Here is a 21,621-nt window from a genome sequence, read left to right as displayed (position 1 = left end):
CTGAAGAAGGGGTCTGCGCTCGGCGCGAGCGGGCGTTCCCGGGTCACTACGCTCCGCGGGTGCCCACGCCTGCCCTCTCCCCTCACGGCCTGCTCTCGGCGCCCCCCTCGCGTCCCTCCTGGGCCTCCTCTCTCTTTCCCCTCAGCCGCGTCTTCTTCCTCCCGCCCTTTCCCCGGAGTCTCGGTCACTGCTGGTGCCCTTGGGCGCGCGGAGCGTAGAAGGTGCGGTTCCCGGGTTCCCGGACTCCCGGCTCCGGCCGCCAGAGAGCAGCAAGCGCCTGGGATTCTGCAGACTGCGGACTGGACTGCGCCTTGTCGCGGCGGGTCGCTTCCAGGGACTACCTGACTACCTGGATGGATCTACTGCACTTCTCTCAAGGTACTGGACAAGGGAGGGTCTCAAACACCTCTGTCCAGTGCTGTGGCGTGGAAAGCTCCGGGCAGGGGTCGCAAGCTTTGCAGGCCTGTGATGGGAGAAGGAACAGGAGACTACTTATATGGTTACAGCCTTCAGACCCGGCCGAGGACCCATTGGTTGATCAGCATATACCAACTTCCGTACTGTTACTTTACTCCGTATCAGATGTCGGAATAAAATTTCCTATTGCTACCCTGAATAAGTGGCCTCGTCCTAGGGAGGGAGGATTTACATGCTGGAGGGTGGGAAAGGCCACTTGGCGGGATGGCCGAAGGAGGTGGGGCAGACAGTCTGGCTCCAAATCTAGGCTCCGCCCCATGTTAGCTGTTTGACCTCTTTGTGTCTCAGTTCCTCATCTGTAACTGGCGTGAAGGTTTAATGAGTTAATATGTGTTAAGGCCCCAGAGCTGTGCCTGCGTTGGTTAGCTGAGTGGGACTAGGCAGGATGGGATTTAAACCGGGAGGACCGGAGGGCAGAGGGAATGTAGAGCTGGCATGAACCTGGAACAGGTGGAAGAGTAGGTTTGCGGTGCCTCTTGTTCACTAGAAAGACTGGCTAGGGAGAGACCAAAAGAGACCATTCCTTTGGCCAATGTAAAAATACTAACCAAGCTGCTGTCCTGCCTCAGGCCATGTTGGACATTCTGGGTGGCAGGGCAGGGGGGAATTGCAGGGAGGATAATGGCATGGAGTAGGTGGGGGATGAGGAAGTCTCGAGTGGTGATGAGGACCTGTTTGGAGAGGTGTCTGAGAAGGGGCGGAGAACTCATGACCTCAGTGCCAATGGCTGTGAATGGCATCTCTGGATGTCCTAGATGAGAAGATGCTTTGGAGAAGAAGCAGAAAAATGGGATAAATTTTGAGAGATGGGTGAATGTCCTGTCCCCCCCACCCCACCCCCACCCCCTGCGCGCCATGTAGGAAGCTGTTACAGTCATAGCTTAGAAACAGCTCTTTCAAGGCCCTCAGCTTCCCATTGTATGTTCCATCTTTTACTTGGTCTTTGGAAGCTTACTGTGGAGAGTTGAAATGAAAGCAAGGTGCCTTATAAGGATTACTTGGCAGCTGACCAAAAGCCACTTATTTGATTATTTATGCTAATATTTATCTAAAATTAATGGAGTTGGCAGTTAGTGACTGTATTGCTCATCATAGTTGAAATGGTAGTAGCTGGGGATGGGCACCAGTGGAATGATATTCTTCCTTGAAGCTTGGCAAGCAGCCCACTGCTCTGGGGACCCTTGGTGTAACTTTTTGCTTTGCAGCTGTGTTTGTTTCTGCTCCTAAGAGATATTCTTTTGCTTCTTTTTATTTTTTTCATGAGCGGAAATAAGCTGGGAAGCAGAATATTGGACAAAGTTGGAAGACCCCCAAGTTGAAAAACTCTCAGAGAGGGGCAGAGATTAGTTATAGTAGGTTAAAAGCTGAAATAGGCAACCCCCAAACTTTAGTAGGTAACACAGTAAAAATTCATTTTCTCATTTATTCAGCATCCAATGTACCCATTGGGCAGCTCTCCTGGACAGATCTCCATGGAATGACTCAGGGATCCAGACTTTTTCCATTGTGTGGCTCCACCATTTTCTAGAACTCTAGAATTCTCCAGGACCCTGGAGACTCTTCTAGATTGTCTACATCCAGCTGCCCAAAGAACAAAAGGGGAATGTGAACAATTATGTAGGCATTTCAGGAGCCAACACAACAATCGTGTCTAAGCTCTTGCCCCTACTTAGATGCAAGGGAGAAATGTGGCTCAGCCAAGTGCCTAAGAATGGGGAATGGATTTGATGACCATCAGCCTGTGGCACATTATGCTGCAGGAAAGCAAGGGTCCCGGGAAGACTCCATCTGAGCATTAACTTGGCAATGCCTGATGCTTGGATTATGCAAAGAGCAGGTAGATTGGCTGTTCTGAACTTCTGGCTAATACTCTATCCAGGCCCAATTGATACTTTTCATGTGGCTATTCCTTCAAGACCAGGCGCAACATGTACATTTCCTGTATGATTTACTAAAAAAGGGTTAAAGTTGAAAATGCCATTTGGGAATGTCTGGTGACAATGCCACTGCCAATCTCTTCAGCTCTGGAAATGCAAAAGGAGAATTAAGGTGGGCAGTGGGAACCCAACTAGCATTGCTTTAACCTTCATGGAGAATAAGCAATCTTTCTCTAGTAGAGTCCACTCAATGCCAAGGGGAATCTCTTACCTTCCTTTCTTAGTGCCAGAAATACCACCCTAATGATCTAAGTCTTCCAACTCCAAGAACCAGAATTTGTCATTATATTACAGATTCTTTGTATGTCCTAGTAGAGGTGACGTCTAAGGTTACCATCTCCTCCAGCCCCTGGAGACCTGATTACCCATTGCAGTATGCAGAATGGGAGGATGGGAAAGAAGTTCCATAGGGATATTCTGAGGTAATGAAAAGAAATATGAGAAAGTTCTAGGTGTAAATTTGGCTAACCTGACAGATTCCCTGACCCCCAGAATGGAGCAACAAATGCTTAAGAGGGAGATTTCCTAAAACGGAATCAAAATAGGCCCATCAACTGTGAGGAAGTGGTCTATATATAATCAACCTGAGAGGCCAGGCAGGGTTCCTCGACTCTGGTCCCAATTAGGGAGGCTGAGACAGCTCCTCCTGGGATGTCAACCTTCCAGTTCACTAGTAAGATGGCACAAAGCCTTTCTCCATTTCCTTTCTCCTGGGCCAAGGTTCAGTCTCTGGAGAAGACAGTGAAGAAAGGAAGATTTCCCTCGACAATGGTTCCATGAAGGAAAAAAGGATGAAAGAAGCAAAAAATCCCAAGTATCCCAGGAAAAAAATTAGGAAGTGAGGCAGGCCTTCCCTACTTTAGTGCTCTCTGGCCCTATCCCCTGGGCTCTCACCAACTCTCCCTTACTCTTTCCTCAGTGGGTTGGTCACTTAGTCTCCATGGTCCTCTCTTTCCCCATAAATGTAAAATAGTGATGATAACTCTGTCCCACATGGGGATTAAGTGTTTGCAAAAATCCCGTTTCCTTCTCCTCTGGTTCCCCAGTATCTATGATTTACTCCTCTGTTGAATAGTGTTTTGAAATTTGATTGTTTATTTGTGGTATCTGGAGATAATGACCCTCTTGGGCTTTTCAGCGACTGTGACATATTTGTCTTTTTGTGCTCAGCAGCTAGTGCAGTGCTGGCCTCTTGAAGTTGCTCAGTGAATGCCTGCTGAGATAGTAGATGAGAGTATGAATCAACAAATGAAGAAATGAATGAATGCTTGAAAGCCTGAAGGGCTGTACACCTCTGTCACTGAGGGTTAGAGTATGTGTCTGTACCAGAGTTCCAGACTTTTGTAATAGATGACTGGGGAGGGCTTTCACACATTCCAGGGAGTCTGGTTTCCTAGGCAGGAGTGAATATCTTTCTCCACGGAGGAATGCTTCTGAGAGGCGTCAACTAGGATGACTGACTACATTTATCGTTACCTTGGATATTTATGGGTAAGACAGGATATTGTGTGCATTTATCTCATGCATTTTCCTTTCTTTTTCTTTTTTCTTTTTAGGGCTGCACCTACAGCATATAGAAGTTCCCGGGCTAGGGGTTGAACAGGAGCTGTAGCTGCCAGCTTACACCACTGCCTCAGCAATGTGGGATCCAAGTGGCATCTGGAACCTATGCCACAGCTTGTGACAACACCGGATCCTTAACCACTGACTGAGGCCAAGGATTGAACCTGTATCCTCATGGATACTAGTTGAGGTCTTAACCTGCTGAGCCACAGTGGGATCTCTGCATTTTCCTTTCTTGGAACACACTCATTGACTTAAATTGAGGAACTTTTATTTGTCTTGGTTTTTCTCTTGTAAAAAGGGATGATGTTTCACTAGTGTGCTTTCTGTTTACAATACTGATACATGTCCTTATTAATAAAGGTGATCAGTTGGGAAGTAGGCCAGCTACCTCTTTGATCTGCAGGGCTATAATAGTGAGGTTGTCCAGAGAAACAGGCAATGGGAGAGAGATATACATACCTTCAAATAAATAAATAAATAAATAAATAAAATTAAAAAGTATTTAAACTTTATTTACTATTTTTTTATTTTTTTACAATTTTTTTTTCTTTTGTCTTTTATCTTTTATCTTTATAGGGCTGCAGCCATGGCATATGGAGGTTCCCACGCTAGGGGTCCAGTCAGACCTGTTGCTGCTGGCCCATGCCAGAGCCACAGCAATGCCAGATCCGAGCTACATCTGCGACCTACACTGCAGCTCATGGCAACGCTGGATCCTTAACCCACTGAGCGAGGCCAGGGATCGAACCTGCAACCTCATAGTTCCTAGTCGGATTTGTTTCCACTGCACCACAACGGGAACTCCTAAACTTTATTTTTGTTTTAAGGAATGGGCTCACTTAATAGTGGGGGATGGCAAGTCCAAAATCTGTAGGGCAGTCTGGAAATTCAGAGTTGAAGTTGAAATCTTGAATTTGAAATTGATAGGGCAGGCCAGCAGGCTGGAGACGCAGGTATGTTTTTTTCTTTTTTTGAGGGGAAGTGATTTATATTTTTAATTCATTTTGGGGGAAATTATTTATAATTAAAATTTTTATTTATGATTTTTATTGGAGTAGAGTTGACTTACAATGTTGTATTTGTTTCCGTGTATAGCAAAGTGAATCAGTCATACATATAAATATATGCATTCATTTTTCCCATGTAGGTTACTATAAACTGTTGAATAGAATATATTCAATAGTTGGTATATTGAATTGAGTAAATTTTCCTGTGCTATGCAGTAGGTTCTCTTTAATCATCTATTTTATACAGTAGTGTGTGTTCTTCCCACCCTCCCGATTCTTCCTTCCCCACAACAGTTTCGCCTATGGAAACCATAAAATTGGTTTTGAAATCTGTGAGTTTGTTTCTTTTTTTAAAATAAGTTCTTTTGTATCATTTTTATTAGATTTCACATATAAGTGACAGCATGTGATATCTGTCTTTCTCTGTTTTACTTACTTCACTCAGTATGATAATCTCTAAGTATCTATTACAGTTATTACAAAATATTGGCTAAATTCCCAGTGTTGTACAGTACATCCTTGAGTCTGTCTTATCCCCAATAATTTGTACTTACCAATTTCCCACTCCTATCTTGCCATTCCCTACCCCTCCCACCAGTAGCCACTAGTTTGTTTTCCATATCTGTAAGTCTGCTTCTTTTTTTGCTAGATTCATAATATATTGTATTTTTTAGATTCCACCTGTAAGTGATATCATACAGTATTAGTCTTTGTCTGAGTTATTTCACTTAGCATAATGCCCTCAAAGCCCATTCTTGCAACCTGCAACCTCATGGTTCCTAGTCGGATTCGTTTCTGCTGCGCCATGACAGAAACTCCTATCTTTAGTTTTTTAAGGAACCTCCATAATGTTCTTCATAGTGGTTGTACCAATTTACATTCCCACCAGTAGTGTAGGAGGGTTCCATTATCTCCAGCCCTCTCCAGCATTTATGATTTGTAGATTTTTTGATGATGGCCATTCTGACTAGAGTGAAGTGATACCTCATTGCAGTTTTGATTTGCACATCTCTAATAATTAGTGATGTTGAGCATCTTCTCATGTGACTTTGGCCATCTGTATATCTTTGTTGGAGAAATATCTATTTAGTCCTTCTTCCCATTTTTAAAATTTATTTTATTTTATTTTTATTTTTTGGCTGTCCTGTGGCATGTGGAGTTCCCAGGCTGGGGATCAGATCCAAGCCACAGTTGCAGCCCATGTTGCAGCTGCAGCAACGCTAGATACTTTAACCCACTGTGCTGGACTGAACACACTGAACTGTATCCTAGTGCTGCAGAGACACTGCTGATCCCATTGTACCATAGAGGGAACTCCAGTTTGTTTGTTTTCTTGATATTGAGTTGTATGAACTGTTTGTATATTTTGGAGATTAAGCTCTTGTTGGTTGCATCATTTGCAAATACTTTTTCCCATACTGTAGGTTGTCTTTTCGTTTTGTTTATGGTTTCCTTTGCTGTGCCAAAGCTTTTACAGGGTTTAACTAGATCTTATTTGTTTGTTTTTGTTATTTCCATTACTCTAGGAGATGGATTCAAAATGATACTGCTGCAATTTATGTCAAAGTGTGTTCTGCCTATGTTTTTGTCAAGGAGTTATATAGCATCTGGTCTTAACATTTAGGTCTTTAATCCATTTTGAGGGTTTTGTTTTGTTTTTTTCTATTTATTTATTTTTTAAATTTTATTTTTTCCCATAATCCTTGCTTTTATTTATTATTTTTATTTTTAAATGAATTTATTACATTTATAGTTGTACAATCATCATCACAACCCAATTTTATAAGATTTCCATCCCACAACCCCCAGTGCATCCCCCCACCCCCCCAACCTGTCTCCTTTGGAAACCATAAGTTTTTCAAAGTCTGTGAATCAGTATCTGTTCTGCAAAGAAGTTCATTGTGTCCTTTTTTAAGATTCCACATGTCAGTGAAAGCATTTGATGTTGGTGTCTCATTGTCTGACTGACTTCACTCAGCATGATAATTTCTAGGTCCATCCATGTTGCAAAAAATGCTGGTATTTCATTCCTTTTAATGGCTGAGTAATATTCCATTGTGTGTATGTACCACATCTTCTGGATCCACTCCTCTGTTGATGGACATTTAGGTTGTTTCCATATCTTGGCTGTTGCAGATAGTGCTGCAATGAACATCAGAGTATATGTGTCTTTTCAAGTCATGGTTTTCTCTGGATAGATGCCCAGGAGTGGGATTGCTGGGTCAAATGGTAGTTCTATGTTTAGTTTTCTGAGGAATCTCCATACTGCTTTCCACAGTGGTTGTACCCAATTCACAATCCCACCAACAATGTACTAGGGTTCCTTTTTCTCCACACCCTCTCCAGCACTTATTGTTTGTAGACTTTTTGATGATGGCCATTCTGGCCAGTGTAAGGTGATACCTCATAGTGGTTTTGATTTGCATTTCTCTAATAATGAGTGACGCTGAACATCTTTTCATGTGTTTTTTGCCCATCAGTATGTCTTCTTTGGAGAACTGTCTGTTTAGATCTTCTGCCCACTTTTTGATGGGATTGTTTGTTTTTTTGGTATTGAGCTGCAGAAGGTGTTTATTATATAAACTTTGGAGATGAATCCCTTGTCAGTTGATTCATTTGCAAAGATTTTCTCCCATTCTGTGGGTTGTCTTTTTGTTTTGTTTAGGGTTTCCTTTGCTGTGCAGAAACTTTTAAGCTTGATTAGGTCCCATTTGTTTATTTTTGTTTTTACTGTCATTACTCTAAGAGGTGGATCTGAGAAGATGTTGCTGTCGTTTATGTCAGTGAGTGTTTGGCCTATGTTTTCCTCTAAGAGTTTTACAGTGTCTGGTCTTATATCTAGGTCTTTAATCCATTTGGAGTTTATTTTTGTGTATGGTGTTAGGGAGTGTTCTAATTTCATTCTTCTCCATGTGGCTGTCCAGTTTTCCCAGCACCATTTATTGAACAGGCTGTCTTTTCTCCATTGTGTATTCTTGCCTCCTTTGTCATAGATTAGTTGGCTGTAGGTGTGTGAGTTTAATTCTGGGTTTTCTATCCTATTCCACTGATCTATATATCTGTCTTTGTTCAAGTACCATACTGTTTTGATGGTTGTTGCTTTGTAATAGAGTCTGAAGTCTGGGAGCCTGATTCCTCCAGCTACATTTTTCTTTTTCAGGATGTCTTTGGCTATTCTGGGTCTTTTGTGCTTCCAAACAAACTTTAAACTATTTCGTTTGAGTTCTATGAAAAATGTCCTTGGTAATTTGATAGGGATTGCATTGAATGTGTAGATTGCCTTGGGTAGTATAGTCATTTTGATAATATTAACTCTTCCAATCCATGAGCATGGTATGTCTTTCCATCTAGTTGTGTCATCTTTGATTTCTTTCATCAGTGTCTTATAGTTTTCAGAGTACAGGTCTTTTGTCTCTTTAGGTAGGTTTACTCCTAGGTATTTTATTCTTTTGGATGCGATGGTAAACAGGATTGCTGCCCTAATTTCTCTTTCTGATCTTTAATTGTTAGTATATAGAAATGTTGTAGATTTCTGTGTATTAATTTTGTATCCTGCAACTTTGCCAAATTCATTATGAGCTCTAACAGTTTTCTGGTAGAGTCTTTAGGATTCTCTAGATATAGTATCATGTCATCTGCAAATAGTGATAGTTTTACTTCTTCCTTTCCAATTTGGATTCCTTTTATTTCTTTTACCTCTCTGATTGTGTGACTAGGGCTTCCAAAACTATGTTGAATAGTAGTGGCGAGAACAGACATCCTTGTCTTGTTCCTGATCTCAGCAGAAATTCTTTCAGCTTTTCACCATTGAGAATGATGTTAGCTGTGGGTTTGTCATATATGGCCTTTACTATGTTGAGGTAGATTCCCTCTCTGCCCACTTTCTGAAGGGTTTTTATCAGAAATGGGTGTTGGATTTTGTCAAAGGCTTTTTCCACATCTATTGAGAGGACCATATGATTTTTATTCTTCAGTTTGTTAATGTGGTGTATCACACTGATGGATTTGTGGATATTGAAGAACCCTTGCATCTCTGGGATAAATCCCACTTGATCATGATGTACAATCCTTTTAATGTATTGTTGGATGTGGTTTGCTAGTATTTTGTTGAGGATTTTTTGCATCTATATGAATGATATTGGCGTATAATTTTCTTTTTTGTGGTGTATTTCTCTGGTTTTGGTACCAGGGTGATGGTGGCCTCATAGAATGAGTTTAGGAGTATCCCTTCCTCTGCAGTTTTTTGGAATAGTTTCAGAAGGATAGGTATTAGCTCTTCTCTAAATGTTTGATAGAATTCGCCTGTGATGCCATCTGGTCCTGGACTTTTGTTTTTTGGAAGTTTTTACTTTTTTTATTTATTTATTTTTTGTCTTTTTGCTATTTCTTGGGCTGCTCCCGCGGCATATGGAGGTTCCCAGGCTAGGAGTCCAATCGGAGCTGTAGCCACCGGCCTACGCCAGAGCCACAGCAATGCAGGATCCAAGCCGCGTCTGCAACCTACATCACAGCTCACGGCAACGCCGGATCGTTAACCCACTGAGCAAGGGCAGGGACCGAACCCGCAACCTCATGGTTCCTAGTCGGATTTGTTAACCACTGCGCCACGACGGGAACTCCCCATGGAAGTTTTTAAATCACAGTTTCAATTTCAGTTTTTGTGATTGGTCCGTTCATCTTTTCTATTTCATCTTGGTTTAGTCTTGGAAGATTGTACCTTTCTAAGAATTTGTCCATTTCTTCTAGGTTTTCCATTTTATTGGCGTATAGTTGCATATAGTAGTCTCTTATGATCCTTTGTATTTTTGTGATGTCCATTTTTACTTTTCCTTTTTCACTTCTAATTTTATTGATTTGAATATTCTCTCTTTTTTTCTTGTTAAAGTCTGGCTAAGGGTTTATCAATTTTGTTGATCTTTTCAAAGAACCAGCTTTTCATTTCGTTGATTTTTTTCTATGGTCTTCTTCATTTCTATTTCATTGATTTATGCTATGATCTTTATGATTCCTTTCCTTCTACCAACTTTAGGTCTTGTCTGTTCTTCTCTCTCTAGCTGCTTTAGATGTTAAGTTAACTTGTTTATTTGAGCTTTTTCTGTTTCCTGAGGTGGGCTTGTATTGCTGGAAACTTTCCTCTTAGAATGGCTTTTGCCACATCCCATAGGTTTTGGAGTGTCATATCTTTGTTGTCATTTGCTTCTAGATATTTTTAAATTTCCTCTTTGATTTCTTCAATGATCCATTGGTCGTTTAGTAACATGTTGTTTAGTCTCCACGTGTTGGTGGTTTTTTTTTTTTTTCTGCAGTTTTTTTCTTGTTGTTGATTTCCAGTCATGTAGTATTGTGGTCAGAAAAGCTGCTTGATATGATTTCAATTTTCTAAAAGTTACTGAGTTTGATTTGTAGCCCAGGATGTGATCAATCTTAGAGAATGTTCTTTGTGCACTTGAGAAGAATATGTATTCTGCTGTTTTTGGATGGAATGTCCTATAAATATCTATTAAGTCCATCTGATCTATTGCTTCATTCAGGGCCTGTGTTTCCTTATTAATTTTTTGTCTGGATGATCTGTCCATTACCGTAAGTGGGGTGTTGAAATCCCCCACTATTATTGTGTTATTGCTGATTTCTCCTTTTAAGGTTGTTAGGAGTTGCCTTATATATTGTGGTGAACCTGTGTTGGGTGCATAGATATTTAAAACTGTTACATCTTTTTTTTTGGATTGATCCTTTGATCATTAGGTAGTGACCTTCCTTGTCCCTGAAAATATTCTTCATTTTAAGTCTATTTTGTCTGTTATGAGTAATGCTACTCCAGCTTTCTTTTGATTCCCGTTTGCATGAAATATTTTCTTCCATCCTCTCACTTTCAATTTGTATGTGTCCCTAGAAGAGAAGTGGGTCTCTTGAAGACAGTATATATATGGATCTTGTTTTTGTATCCATTTAGCCAGTCTATGTCTTTTGGTTGGGGCGTTTAGTCCATTAACATTTAAGGTAATTATTGATATGTATGTTCTTATTGACATTGTATTAATTGCTTTGGATTTGTTTTTGTTGTTGTTTTTTCTTCCCTTATTCTCTTGTTCTCTCCTCTTCTGGTTTGATGACTATCTTTAGTATTGTATTTGCATTCATTTTTCTTATTTGTGTATGTATCAGTCGTACATTTTTGGCTTGCAGTTATTTTGAAGTTTTGCTATGAGTCTATATATATATATGAGATTGTTTTAAGTTGTTGGTCCTTTAATTTCAAGTGCATCTCCAGTGTCCTGCATTTGTACCCACCTCTTCTCATGATTTCTGATTTGGGTGGCATAATTGTGCATGGATGATTTTGTATCTTTACTGTATATATACCTTTACTGGTGAACCTTGTCATTTGTGGCATTTTTGTTTCCTGTTGTGGCCTTTTCTTTTCTGCCTAAAGAAGTTCCTTTACTATTTGTTGGAAAGCTGGTTTAATGTTGCTGAATTCTCTTAGCTTTTTCTTATCTGTGAAGGTTTTGATTTCTCCTTCAAATCTGAATGAGATCCTTGCTGGGTAAAGTAATCTCGGTTGGAGGTTTTTTCCTTTCATCACATTAAGTATATCATGCCACTCCCTTCTGGCTTGCAGAGTTTCTGCTGAAAAATCAGCTGATAACCTTATCAGGTTCCCTTATATGTTATTTGTTTCTTTTCCCTAGCTGCTTTCAATATTTTCTCTTTGTCTTTAATTTTGGTCAGTTTGATTAATATGTGTCTTGGGGTGTTCCTCCTTGGGTTTATTTTATGTGGTACTCGTTGTGCTTTCTGGATTTGAGTGAGTGGTTCCTTTCCCATGTTAGGGAAGTTTTCAGCTATTATCTCTTGGAATACTTTTTCTGTCCCCTTCTCTCTCTCCTCGTTCTGGCACCTCTATAATACGGATGCTGGTGCATTTAACATTGTCCCAGAGTTCTCTGAGACTCTCTTCATTTGTTTTCAATATTTTTTCTCTATTATATTCCACATCCATAATTTCCACTAATCTGTCCTCCACCTCGCTTATTCGTTCTGCCATTTTGAGTTTTTTTTTTTAATTTTTTGCTTTTTGGGGGTTTATTTTGGCCACATCCATGGCATGTTGAAGTTCCCAGGCCAGGGATCAAATCTGAGCTGCAACTGTGACCTGCGCCACAGCTGCAGTAATGCCAAATCCTTAACCTGCTTCACCTGGCTGAGGGTTGAATCTGCACCTCTGCAGTGACCCAAGCCACTACAGTTGGATCTTTAAACTCACTGTGCCACAACAGGAACTCTCATTTTGAGTTTATGCTTGTGTATAATGTTAGAGAACATTCTGATTTCACTCTTTTACATGTAGATGTCCAGTTTTCCCAGCACCACTTATTGAAAAGACTGTCTTTTCTCTATTGTATAGTCTTGCTTCCTTTGTTGTGCATTAATTGGCTATAGGTTCATAGATTTATTTCTGGGCTTTCTATCCTAAATCAGTGATCTACATTTCTGTTTTTGTGTCAGTACCATACTGTTTTTAATTACTGTTGCTTTGTAGTACAGCCTGATTTCAGAGAACCTGATTTCTCCATCATTTTTCTTTCACAAGATTTCTTTGGCTATTCAAGGTCTTTTGTGTTTCCATACAAATTAAAAAACTTGTTCTAGTTCTGTGAATAGTGCCACTGGTAATTTAATAGGGATTGTAATGAATCTGTAGATTGCCTTGGGTAGTATAGTCATTTTGATAGCATTGATTCTTCCAATCCAAGAGCATGGTATATCTTTCCATCTGTTTGTGTTATCTTCGATTCCTTATCAGTGTCATGTAGTTTTCAGAGTACAGGTCTTTTGCCTCCTCAGATTTGTGTATTCCTAGATATTTTATTCTTTGTGATGTGATGGTAAATGGGATTATTTCCTTATTTTCTCTTTCTAATCTTTCATTGTTAGTATATAGAAATGCAGTATATTTCTGTATATTAATTTTGTATCCTGCAGCTTTATCAAATTCATTGATGAGCTCTAGAAATTTTCTGGTAGCTTCTTCAGGAATTTTTATGTATAGAAATGTCATCTGCAAACAGTGACAGTTTTACTTCTTATTTTCCAATTTTGACCTTTTAAATTTCTTTTTCTTCTCTAATTTCTGTGGCCAGCACTTCCAAAAGCTATGTTGAATAAAAGTGGTGAGAGTGGACATCCTTGTCTTGTTCCTGATCTTAGAGGGAATACTCTCTGTTTTTCACCATTGAGTATTATGCTAGCTGTATTTTTGTCATATATGGGCTTTATTATGTTGAGGTAGATTCCTTCCATGCCCACTTTCTAGAAAGTTTATATGATAAATTGGAGTTGAATTTTGTCAAAAGCTTATTAGACTCCTATTGAAGTGATCATACAAAGATTATTCTTGAATTTGTGCCACTCCCTTCTGGCCTGCAGAATTTCTGCTGAAAAATCAGCTGACAATCTTATGGAGATTCCCTTGTATTTTATCTGTTGCTTTTCCCTTGCTGCTTTTAATGTTCTCTCTTTATCTTTAATTTTTGCCATTTTAATTACACTGTGTTTTGGTGTGTTCCTCTTTTGGTTAATTCTGAATGGGACCCTCTGTGCTTCCTGGATTTGTGTTACTACTTCCTTTCCCAGGTTAGGGAGGTTTTCAGCTATTATCTCTTCAAAATATTTCCTCAGACCATTTTTCTCACTCTTCTCCTTCTGGGATGCTTATAAAGTGAATATTAGTGTGTTTGATGTTGTTCCAGAGGTCTCTTAAACTGTCTTCTTTTATTTTAAGTTTTCTGTTCAGCAGCAGTGATTTCTACCACTTTGTCTTCCAGCTCATTGATTTGTTACTGTATCACTTAGTCTACTATTGATTCCTTCTATTGATTTCATTTCCGTTATTGTATTATTCATCTCTGTTTTTTTTCTGCCACGCCTATGGCATGTGGAATTTCTCAGGCCAGGGACTGAATCCAAGCCACAGCTATGACATATGTGAATGCTGGATCCTTAACCTATTATTGCCAGGCTGGATCAAACCTGAACTGCCAGAGACAACACTGGATCCTTAGCCCACTGTGCCACAGCAGAAACTCCTGTTTGGTTGTACTTTATATTTTATAACTGTTTCAAACTTCTAACTTCTCACTCTATGTTCCATTCTTCTCTCAAGTGCTTTGATAATCTTTATTACTATTACCTGTACTCTTTCTTGGGTAGATTGCCTATTTCCAATTCACTTAGTTTTTCTGGAGTTTTATCTTGTCCTTTGTCTGGAACATGTTCCTTTGCCACCTCATTTTGTCTAAATTGCTATTTGTATTTTTATTTATGTGGTAGGTGCAGTCCCCTCTTGTCACCTAAGCTATATGCTTGAGGGGTTCCCCCTAAGATGGCTATATGGGTCCTCCTTTTGTGGCAGGCTCACTGTGTCTGGTTGGCTTGATTGGCCCCTAGCCTAGTTAGCTCCCAGGCTCTGCCTTGTGCAGATGCTCCTGGCTACTATATAGGGGGCCTGGTCACAATGTACCTGGCTTCAGAACTCTGGGTGGGGAGGGACAAGGACAAGTGCTGGCTCACTGGTGGGTAAAGTCAGAGTCCTGAAGGCTCTGGGGCCGTTGCCTGCTCACTGGAGAGTGAAGCCATCTTCTGGGTTTAGTGCTGGAGTACCATCAGGAAGAGCTGGTTCCTAGAGTCTGGTAGCAGGGCCAGGATCCCAGGGCTAATTTCAGATCATTGGTTAGCAGGGTAGCTTATTCCTAACACAGTTGAGTATGAGGTCTAGGGTTTACCAAAGCTGGTGATGGCCTGCTAATGGTCAGGGCCAGGGCCCAGATGGTCCTAGAGTAGCGTCTGGCCTGCTGTGGATGGGCTGGGTCTGAAAACTGCAGGATTATAGTTTTTGTTCCTCTTTTTAAAAAACATATATATATATATATAATTCATTTAAAATATTATTTTCCATTATGGTTTATCATAGGATATTTAATATACTTCCCTGTGCTATATACAGTAGAGAATTCTCTATATAGTAGCTTACATCTGCTAACTTCAGCCTTCCACCTCATGTCTCCCCCACCCCCCTTCACCTTGACAACCACAAGTCTGTTTTCTTTGTACATGAATCTGTTTCTGTTTCATAAATAGGTTCATTTGTGTCATATTTTAGATTCCACATATAAGTGATATCATGTGGTACTTGTCTTTCTCTTTATGACTTACTTCACTTAGTATGAGAGTCTCTAGTTCCATCCATGTTGCTGCAAATGGTATTATTTTGTTCTTTTTTTATGGCTGAGTAGAATTCCATTGTATATATGTGCCGTTTCTTCTTTATCCATTCATCTGTTGATGGACATTTGTTTCCATATATTGGCTATTGTGAATAGTGCTGCTATGAACATGGGGGTGCATGAATTATAGTTTTTTATGGATATAGGCCCAGGAGAGGACTTTCAGGATTGTATAGTTTTCTGAGGAACCTCCATATTGTTTTCCAAAGTGGCTGCACAAACATACATTCCCACCAACAGTGTAGGAGGGTTCCCTTTTCTCCATACCCTCTCCAGTATTTGTTATTTGTAGACTTATTAATGATGACCATTCTGATGGATTTGAGGTGGTACCTCATTGTAGTTTTGATTTGCATTTCTCTAATAATTAGTGATGTGGAACATCTTTTCGTGTGCCTGCTGACCATCGTATATCTTTGGAGTAATGTCTATTTAGGTCTTCTGCCCTTTTTTCTTTCTTTCTTTCTTTCTTTGGGCCGAACGCATGGCATATGGAGGGTCCCAGGCTAGGGGTCTAATTGGAGCTACAGCTGCTGGCCTGTGCCACAGCCACAGCAATGTCAGATCTGAGCCATGTCTGCAATCTACACCACAGTTCATGGCAATGCTGGATCCTTATCCCACTGAGTGAGGCCAGGGATTGAACTCACAACCTCATGGTTCTTAGATTCATTTCTGCTGTGCCACGACGGGAACTCCCTCTGCCCATTTTTCAATTGTTTTTTTGTTTGTTTGTTTGTTTTGTCTTTTTGCCTTTTCTAGGGCTGCTCCCATGGCATATGGAGATTCCCAGGGTAGGAGTTTAATTGGAGCTGTAGCTGCCAGCCTACGCCAGAGCCACAGCAATGCAGTATCCGAGCCACTTCTGCAACCTACACCACAGCTCATGGCAACACTGGATCCTTAACCCACTGAGCAAGGCCAGGGATCGAACCTACAACTCCATGGTTCCTAGCCGGATTCATTAACCACTGAGCCATGACAGGAACTCCTCAGTTGGGTTTTGTTGTTGTTGCTGTTGTTGAGTTGTATGAGCTGTTTGTATGTTTTGAAGATTGTGTTCTTGTCAGTCACATCGTTTTGCAAATATTTTCTCCCATTCTGTGGGTTGTCTTTTCATTTTGTTTATGGTTTCCTTTGCTTTGCAAAAGCTTGTAAGTTTGATTAGTTATAATTTATTTTTGTCTTCTTTTCTATTGCTTTGGGAGACTTACCTAAGCAAATACTGGTACAATATATGTCAGAGAATGTTTTGCCTATGTTGTCTTCTAGGAGTTTTATATGTTTAAATTTTTAAGTCATTTTGAGTTTGTTTTTGTGTATGATGTGAAGATGTGTTCTAACTTCATTGATTTACTTGTGGTTGTCCAACTTTCCCAACATCACTGCTGAAGAGACTGCCTTTTTCCTTTGTGTTTTCTTGCCTCCTTTGTCAACGATTAATTGACCATAGGTGTGTGGGTTTATTTCTGGGCTCTCTATTCTGTTCTATTGGGCAATTATTGAAATCTAGAGTCTAATGTCTTCCCCCTGGTGGGGTAGGGTGATCTAGACCTACTGCAGGCTTCCTGGAGGGAAAGGCTGATGCCTGCCCACTGGTGGATGGAGCTGGATCTTGACCCCCTGGTAGGCAGAGCCATTTCTAAGGACACGTCTAGCAGTGGCTGTAGGCTCAGGAAGTCTTTGGGCAGCCTGTCTGCTGAGGAGTAGGGCTGTGTCCCCACCCAGTTAGTTGTTTGGCCTGAGGCATCACAGCAGGGGCACTTATAGGCAGTTGGGTGGGGCCAGGTCTTGGTGCTAATGAGCCAAGATGGCATCCACCATCAGCAGTGTTCACATTATAGAATGTTCCCAAATATGGCTGCCACCAATGTCTACGTCACCAGGGTGAGCCATAGCTGCACCCACCTCTCCAAGAGACTCTCTAAGACCATCAGATAGGTTTGGCCCTAGCTCTTGTCAAATTACTGCTTTTCCCTGGGTCCCAGGGCACATGAGATTTTGTATCCATCCTTTAGGAGTGAAGTCTCTATTTTCCCCAGTCTTATGGGGCTCCTGAAATTAAGCCCTGCTGGCCTTCAAAACCAGGTGCTCTGGGAGCTTATCTTCCCAGTACAGGACCCCCAGGCTGGGGAGCTTGATGTGGGGCTTTGAACTCTTACTCCTGTGGGAGAACTTCTGCAATATAATTATCCTCCTGTTTGTAGGTCGCCACCTGAGCATAGGTGACTTGGGAATCTACACCTTCTGTCCATCTTGTTGTGGTTTCTTCCCTATCTTTAGTTGTAGATCTTTTCCGGTATGGTCTGGTCTTTTTTTTAATCAATGGTTATTCTGCTTTTGGTGTGCTTGTGAGATCAGGGTCTTTCTATTCTATCATTTTGGCTGCTCTCCCCTATATTGTTACTGAGGCAGAATTTCTTTTCTCTGGGAAACCTCAGTTTGTGTTCTTAAGGCCTTCAAATGATTGAGTGAACCCACCTACATTTTTGAGGGTAATATACTTTATTTAAAGTTAGCTGATTATAGGAGTTCCCATTGTGGCTCAGTGGTTAAGGAACCTGACTAGTATCCATGAGAACATGGGTTCAATCCCTGGCCTTGCTCAATAGGTTAAGGATCCAGTGTTGCCGTGAGCTGTGGTGTAGGTCACAGACATGGCTTGGATCTGGTGTTGCTGTAGCTGTGATGTAGGCTGGTGGCTACAGCTCCAATTCGACCTCTAGCCTAGGAGCCTCCATATGCCACAGGCATGGCCCTAAAAAGACAAAAAGACAAAAATAAATAAATAAATAAAGTCAACTGATTTTAGAAGTTAACCTTTTTTTTTTTTTTTTTTTTTTTTTTTTTTTTTTTGGTCTTTTTGCCTTTTCTAGGGCCACTCCTGCAGCATATGTAGGTTCCCAGGCCAGGGGTCAAATCAGAGCTGTAGCCGCCAGCCTGTGCCAGAGCCACAGCAACGTGGGATTTGAGCCTCGTCTGCAACCTACACCACAGCTCACGGCAACACCAGATCCTTAACCCACTGAGCAAGGCCAGGGACCGAACCCACAACCTCATGGTTCCTAGTTAGATTCGTTAACCACTGCGCCATGACGGGAACTCCTAGAGGTTAATCTTATCTATAATATACCTTCGCTGCAACATCTAGGTTAGTGTTTGACCAAACATCAGGGAACCATAGCCTAGCTCTTCTTTTGTGTGATTAAATTATGATCCAATAGGTTTTTATTAGACATGTTTCAGAGGAGGCAAGACGGCGGAAGAGTAGGGGGACACACTCACCCTCTCCCACAAACACACACACACAAAAACACATCTACACGTAAAACGACTCTCACAGAACGGCAACTGTATGCTGGCAGAAGAACTTAAACCTCCAGAAATGGCAAGAATCTCTTGACATAACTGGGTAAAATGAGAAAAGAGGAGAGAGAGAGAAGGGGAATCAGGATTGGACTGGCACTCCCGAGAGGGAGCTATGAAGGAGAAAGGGAACCCACACCCTGGAAAGTCACCTAACCAATGGAAAGATGAACAGAGTTGGAAGGCTCTCCAGATCCTGAGAAAAGCGCAACAGCAGTTCTGATATCTGAAAAGCAGAGTGAGAGCCAAACAGATCATCTGAACCACTGGTGCAGACACCAAAAACTGAGATGCTCAGGTGGGGGCTGGGCACCGAGACCTAGGCTCCAGAGGTTAGTCCCTGGGAGCAGGCTAGGGTTGGCAGTGTGGAGACAGCCTGAGGTGACTAGGAAGCGGTATGTCATGGGTGGAGGGAGCAATACTCAAAGGGCTGGGGAGTGGAAAGCCACAGCAGAGGGAACCCGGGAGAAGGTCTGGACCCACAGGAGAGATGAGGCTCCAGAGTTGGGGAGGGGAAGGAGGAGGGGCGGGCTGCCATAGAATACTCCTCGCACCCCAGCATGTGCACTTGCCTGCCAGCTAGTAGAGAGCAGAGCTTCCCAGAGCATCCCCCTCTCTTACCCCATGTGCACCATGCCAGAAGCCACCTGCCATCCTGGCAGACTGGCCCCACCACTCGTGGAAAGCCAACCACCACCATGGCTTTCCCTATCCCGGCCTGCCAGCACAGAGGAAGCACCCCACTCCTGCAGAGCAAGCCTGCCAGCACCACCCACCCTTGGGAAGTGCTCCTTTGCCTTGGAGTGAGCCAACTAGGCCCGCCTACCCTTGGGAAGCACTCCACTCCTGCGGAGCAAGCTGCCTAGAACCACCCACCATTGGGAAGATCTCCATGGCCCAGGAGCACCAGGGCAAGCCCTGTCTGGCCATGGGAAGTGCACCTCCACCGCGGTGTGCACCTGCCAGTCCTGCCTGCCCTCGGGAAGTGCTCCTTTGCATTGGAGTGAGCTGGCTAGCTCCACCTGCCCTTAGGAAGCACTCCACTCCCACGAGCAAACTGCCCAGCACTTCCTGCCCTCAGGAAGAGCTCCACGGCCCATGAATGCCAGGGCTTGCCCTGCCCGGCCACAGGAAGTGCATCTCCACCACAGTGCACACCTGCCAGTCTCGCCTGCCCTCAGGAAGTGCTCCTTTACCTTGGAGTGATCCTGCTAGCCAGCCCACCCTCAGGAAGCACCCTCTGCTGAGGAGTGACACGATTAGCCCCGCCCACCCTCAGGAAACGCCCCACTGCCTCAAAGCAGACCAGCCAATACTGCCCACCTTCAGGAAGCACTCTGCAGCAGCTCCAGGGCAAACCCTGCCCGGCCACAGGGAGTGCACCTCCACCATGAAAAAGAAAAACACAAGCAAGATGAAGAAGCTCAGAAGCCATTCCTAGTTAAAGCAACAGGAGAACTCACCCGAAGCAGTCAACAATGAAACAGATATCTGCAGTCTGACAGACTTGGAGTTCAAAAGGGAGATAGTGAAAATACTGAAGGAATTAAGAGAAAATATGAACAGTAAGGCAGACTCCCTCAGAAAGGAACTAGAAAATATAAGGAGGAGCCAAGAAAAACTAGAAAATACATTTGTAGAGATACAGACTGAGCTAAGGGCAGTAAAAACCAGAATGAATAATGCGGAGGAACAAATTAGTGATGTGGAAGATAGAATAATGGAAATCACCCAAACAGGATAGCAGATAGGAAACCAAATGAAAGAATATGAAAGCAATATAAGAGACCTATGGGATAATATAAAGCGGGCCAATCTACACATAATAGGAATTCCAGAAGGAGAAGAAAAAGAAAAGAGGACTGAAAATATATTTGAAGAAGTTATCACTGGAAACTTTCCAAATCTAAAGCATACTGATTTCGAGATACAGGAAGCACAGAGGGCCCCAAACAAGTTGAACCCAAATAGACCCACACCAAGACATATTATAATAAAAATGGCAAAAGTTAATGATAAAGAGAGGATCCTAAAGGCAGCAAGAGGAAAAAAAGTGTCAATTATAAGGGAACCCTCATAAGGCTATCAGCTGATTTCTCTACAGAACTCTACAGGCCAGGAGGGAATGGCAAGAGACATTTAAAGTGCTGAAAGGAAAAAATATGCAGCCTAGAATACTCTATCCAGCAAGAATATCATTTAAAATAGAAGGAGAAATAAAAAATTTCTCCAACAAACAAAACCTAAAAGAATATAGCAATACAAAACCCATTCTAAAAGAAATACTGAAAGGCCTTGTCTAAATTAAAAAAAAAAAAAAGAGGAAGAACTAGGATGGAGGAAACACAATCAGAGAGCAGTCACTTAAATAAGCCAGCATACAGATCTAATCATGAAGATGATTAAAATAAAATAAAATTTTTGAAAATGACATCAAAATTGTAAAATGTGGGTAAAGGAAGTAAAGAAATAATTTTTTTCTTTTTTCTTTTTTTAAAATTTTTATTATGGTAATGAAGTGTTTGAACCTACAGGACTATCAGGCTAAAACACACAATTATAGGAAGGGGTTAACATACTTAAAAAACAGGGCAAGCACAAATCAAACCCAACTTTACATTCACAAAAAATGAAAAGAAAAGCACTCAAGCAGAAAATAATTGGAAGCCATCCAACCAAAAAAAGAAAGGAAGAATGGAGAATCATAGAATCAACTGGAAAATGAGGTTTAAAGTGACAATAAATAATCATCTATCAGTTATCACCTTAAATGTCAGTGGACTGAATGCTCCAATCAAAAGACACAGAGTGGCTGATTGGATAAAAAAGCAAAAACCTTCAATCTATTGCCTACAAGAAACTCACCTTAGGACAAAGGACACATATAGATTGAAAGTGAGGGGGGTGGGAAAAAATATTTCATGCCAATGGACAAGACAGGAAAGCAGGAGTTGCAATACTCACATCAGACAAAATAGACTTTAA

The sequence above is a fragment of the Sus scrofa genome, chromosome 17, assembly GCF_000003025.6.
Source record: "Sus scrofa isolate TJ Tabasco breed Duroc chromosome 17, Sscrofa11.1, whole genome shotgun sequence".
Lineage (NCBI taxonomy): Eukaryota > Metazoa > Chordata > Mammalia > Artiodactyla > Suidae > Sus > Sus scrofa.
Note: the sequence above shows the minus strand (reverse complement) of the source record.